This window comes from Echinops telfairi, unplaced genomic scaffold, assembly GCF_000313985.2.
Source record: "Echinops telfairi isolate 266 unplaced genomic scaffold, ASM31398v2 ScPeMD7_18;HRSCAF=68, whole genome shotgun sequence".
NCBI classification, from domain to species: Eukaryota; Metazoa; Chordata; class Mammalia; order Afrosoricida; family Tenrecidae; genus Echinops; species Echinops telfairi.
Window position 1 is genome coordinate 96,127,833 of NW_022103915.1, and position 5,133 is coordinate 96,132,965.

General features: G+C 39.8%; 1 pseudogene; it reads left to right on the forward strand.

Annotated features, from left to right (window-relative positions):
• Positions 1-488: 488 nt before the first annotated feature.
• Positions 489-5,133, forward strand: part of LOC101649016 — a 103,321-nt pseudogene continuing 98,676 nt past the window's right edge.

Here is a 5,133-nt window from a genome sequence, read left to right on the forward strand (position 1 = left end):
CTCAGGCTGTAAATCTCTGCCTCATCTTCCTCCCACAGAGCACCATTGGATTCAAACCCCTGATCTTGTAATTAGCACACCAGCATGTAACTCACTACACCAGGCCTGCTCAGCACCACCCTCACAGCCCACGACAGCCCTGCCTGCACTGCCTGAGAGGGCCACCAGAACTTTGCTCCAAATAGATAACACTACCATCTAGGGAGAGAGTAAAATCCTGGTGATATAGAGACACAACTCAACCATGTAGCACAGTTGGCCCCAGGCAGTCCATAGAAGCATTCCCACTAGCCTCTCAGAGAGAAAACACAGGGCTCCTGGACTCCCAGGAAAATGGCTCTGAGCTCCACCCAAATGACATGCAGACAACAACACACATCAGCAACCATTACAAGAAGGCAAAAGAATCAAAATGCAATGTCTGAGGAGGACCAACCTAACAACATGTGTAGAAGAAGTAGACTTTGATCTACCACAAAACCGTCAGAATGCTGTTTAGAGTCATACAGGATATGAAGGAATCAACACAGATAAAGGATGAAATAATAGAGAGGATAGAATCCATGTACCAAAGGGAAATTCAAGAGCTAAGGGATGCCACAGATTCAGAGAATAAGGTAAGAGACCCCAAAAACAGGCTGGAAAAAGCAGAGAACAATATCAGTCACCTTGAAGATAGCCAAGCAAAATTTGACAAGTGAGAAAGGCAATCAAGTATACGGCCATACCATCCTGAACATACCTGATCTCATCTGATCTTGGAAGCTAAGCAGATTCGGGCCTGGTTAGTACTTGGAGGGGAGAAAGGCAATCAAACAAGACAATCAAAGAAGCTGATGATAACCTGAGAACAATGAACAATGCTGTGAAGTAGAACAATATTTTGGGGATACCAGACAGGACATCATGAAGAAATTAAAACCCACAATAGCAAGGGAATTCCTGGAAGAAAACTTCCCCAAACTAATGGAAATTTTTTAAAAAGCAGGATTTGCAATCCTAATCTCTTAAAAAAATCAATCTCAAGGTGCAAGTTATAACTAGAGATAAGGATCGGTACTATTTAATGCTTAGGGATCAGTAGACCAAGAGCCAATGGTCATAATAAATATATGCACACCCAATGAGAGACCCATGAAATTCATCAATCAAATGCTTCAAAAGAAGGAAAAGGAAATTATAGGTTTAACAATCACAGTAGTAGACTTCCATACACTGCTCTCCAAGAAAGACACATTGGGGGAAAGAAGCTCAAAAAGGAGGCTACAGAACTAAACTCTACAATTAGGCAACTCCATCTGATAGACATTTCAGAGCTCTCCAACCACCTGCAAAAAAAAAAAAAAAAAAATCACATTCTTTTCAAGTGCACAGGGCATTTGAAAATTAGACCACATGCTGAAGCACGAGTCAAACATGAACAAATGCAACCATATACAAGAGTGTAACCCCCCAAAACCAATGCTCATTTGCTCTTTTGATATTAGGGGGGTAGTAGCTGGCTTTTCTAAAGGATTCACAGAATCGACAAACCATTGACAAATCTACTCCAAGTTAGGAAGAAGCAGACATCAATATCCAGGATAAGGGATGAAACAAGGAACATTACAACAGACCCAATGAAATTAAAAGTTTAATTACACAGTACTATGAATCTGTACTCTAACAAATTCAACAATTTGGAAGGCAAGGACAAATACATGGGAAAACAATCCTTCTGCAGATTATCTTATATAGATGTCCAGAACCTCAACAGACCCATAACAAAGGAAGAGCAAGATAAGGTTATCAAGGAACTACCAACCAAAAAATTCCTGACCCAGATGGCTTCACAGGAGAATTTGACCAAGCATTCAGGGACGAGCTGACACCAATTCTATACAAGCTAGTGCAGGGCATAGAAAAGTACAGTAAACTACTAAGCTAATTTTATGAAAGTAGTATAACACTGATACCAAAACCAGGCAAGGATCCCACAAGAATACTTGTAGAGAACAAAGGCTGATATCTCAAATGAACATCAATGCAAACCTTAAGAAAACTTTGGCCAATAGAATACAAAAGTATATGAAATAAATAATATATCATGACCAAGTGGGATTCATACCAGGGATGCAAGAATGGTTCAACATCCTTAAATCCATCAGCATTTTCTACCACATTGACAAGACAAAGGAAAAGAACCACATGATACTTCAATAGATTCAGAAAAAGCATTTAACAATATTCAACACCCATTCCTTATTAGGATGCTCAAGAAGATAGGATTGGAAGGAAATTACACCAATATAATACAAGCTATATTTGAAACACTAACAGCCAGTATTACAATCAAGGGAGAAAAGATGAAAGTATCCCCAATGAACAGGGAGACCAGACAAGGATGCCCCTGTTCCCACTTCTTTTCAACATCGTCTTGGAGGTCCTAGCTAATAACAAAAGGCAACAGAAGGACATCAAAGGTATTCTCCTGGGGAAAGAAGAAGTGAAACTATCATTATTTGCAGATGATATGATATTATATATTGGGAACCCCAAAAGCTCCACAATAGGAATCCTGGAAGCCATAGAGGAATATGGTAGAGTGGCAGGATGCAAGATCAACAATCAGAAGTCAATTGGATTGCTTTGTACATTGGATGGGATCACAGCAAAAGAGATCAAGAAGATAGTGCCCTTCACAGTAGCCAAGTATAAATTGAGATATCTAGGGACAAAGACCTAATCAAAACAATAAAAGATAAGTATGAGGAAAACTACAGAACATTATTACAAGAAATCAGAAAAGACCTTTAGAAATGGAAGAATATCCCATGCTTATGGATTAAAGACTCAGTATTGTAAAGATGTCAATACTACCTAAGGCACTATATAAGTTCAATGCAATCCTGATACAAATATTAACATTTTTTCCCAAAGAAATGGAAAAATTGGTTACCAACTTCATAACGAAAAGGAAGAAACCCAGAATTGACAAAGAACTCCTCAAGAAAAAGATTAAAGTGGGCAGGCTTACATTACCTGACTTTAAAATGTATTATACAGCCACAGTTTTCGAAACAGCATGGTATAATGATAGATACATGGACAAATGGATAGGAACAGAAAATCCAGAAATAAAATAAGCAGCATACAGGAAACTGATCTTTGGTAAGGACCCAAAAAATATCAAATGGAAAGCAGATGCCCTACTTAACAAATGATGTAGAAAAACAGAAAAGTGAAGCAAGATCCTTACTTCACTCCTTATTCATACATAAGAACAAATTGAAGGTAGATCACAGACCTCAAGCTAAAACCCCAAACTACCAGGATCATCAATGAGAAAAAAGTTTCAGAGTTAAGAACCTTAGGGCAGAAAATACATGGGCTATTAGAAATATGGAAGGTTACACACTCAGAGGAAGTTAAAATAGATGAGTGAGACATACTAAAGATAAAACACGTGTGTACATCTAAAGACATCATCAAGAGTGAAAAAGAGCCCACAGACTGGAAAAAGATATTTAGCAATGACATATCAGACAAAGGGCTTATTACTAGTATCTACAGAATTTTAAGAGCTTACAATAAGAAAAGAATGAATTGCCCACTGAGGAGGTGGGTAAAAGACTTGAACAGTAGATTCACTAGGGAGGAAACCCAAATGGCCAATAAACAAATGAGAAAATGTTCCCGATTGTTAGTCGTCCAGGAAAGGCAAATTAAAACAACTATGAGATACCACTTAATACCCACAAAGGTAGCCCAATTCAAAAATCAGAGAGCAACAAATGTTAGAGAGGGTGCGGTGAGATAGGAACTCTCATTCACTACTGGTGGTCTTATAGATACATATAGCCACTGTGTAAAGTGATTTGGTGATACCTAAAACAGATGGAAATTGAGTTACCTTACAACCTAGCAATACCACTATTGGGCATATAGAAACAGAAGCAAGAAACAGACCACGACCAGGCATTGGCGTTCCAATGTTCATCACTGTGCAGTTCACAATGACAAAGAATTGGAAACAGCCTAACTTTCCATCAATAGATGGATGGATTAAAAAACTCTGACATGTAGACATAACGGAGTACTATACATCCCTAAAAATTAGTGATAAAAAGATGAAGCACCTCGCCTCATAGAAAGAGTTGGAGGAGATTATGCTGAGTGAAGTTAGCCAAACACCAAAGGAAAAGCACCACATGAGTCCACTGAGGTCAGTTAAAACAGCAGAATGGGCACAGGGGAAATTGCATATATTGCACAGTTCCTGGGCTGAGGGACAGATAGTCTGGCAAGAACCAGAACAAACCCCAAAGATGCATACATCATCAAAAAGAAAAGAAAAAATAAATATGATCTAGATAGCACCTGAGTTGAATGACATCTCCCCACCTGCCCCTTAGAGGCCTTCATGGCCCACAGAGGAGTTGGGGAAGAATAAAGAGGGCAATGAGGGACCAGGGCATTAATCCGCCCAGGGGGAGGGTATTGTTTATGTCTCCCCAGGAAAGGGAGAAAGTGAGTAGAACTCATTCTGGTGTGCCAATCTCGAGGGCAACGTCCCTGCGAGAAGCAGCTTGTTCCCAGAGATGACTACAGGGCTGGCCTCAGCTGGAGACATGACATCCCTTTCCACAGAAGACAGGATTATGGAAGACAGCACTGAAGATCAGTTCAGGAGAGTGGACTATCTGACCCACCCACATAGAGGAAACTACTAGGGGAGTACAACAGACCAGCAATGGGAGCAAAGCCATGACGTCCTGAGGAATCTCTTCTGACTCAGGGTACAGTGCTTGGACCTCATCTGAACTGGTTGGGTGGGTGGAGGCACTAGATCGCTCCATCTCTTACTACAGGAAGAACAATGGAGTCTTGTAGGAGGGGTGTCTTTTGGTCATGAAACCCAAATGAAGGCTGAGCATGATAGTGATAAACACTCCTAGCAACCCTATAAAATTAACAGCAGTAGTGTTTATCACCTCAATGGTAATATCACCTCAATGGTAGTAAAACGAATATACTGCATGATAGTGGGGACAAGAGGAAAGTAAAAGGAAATAGAGGAAAGAACTTGGTGACAAAGAGTATTTATAGAGGTCTAAAGACTGGAATGTACATATGTAAATATATTTATATAAG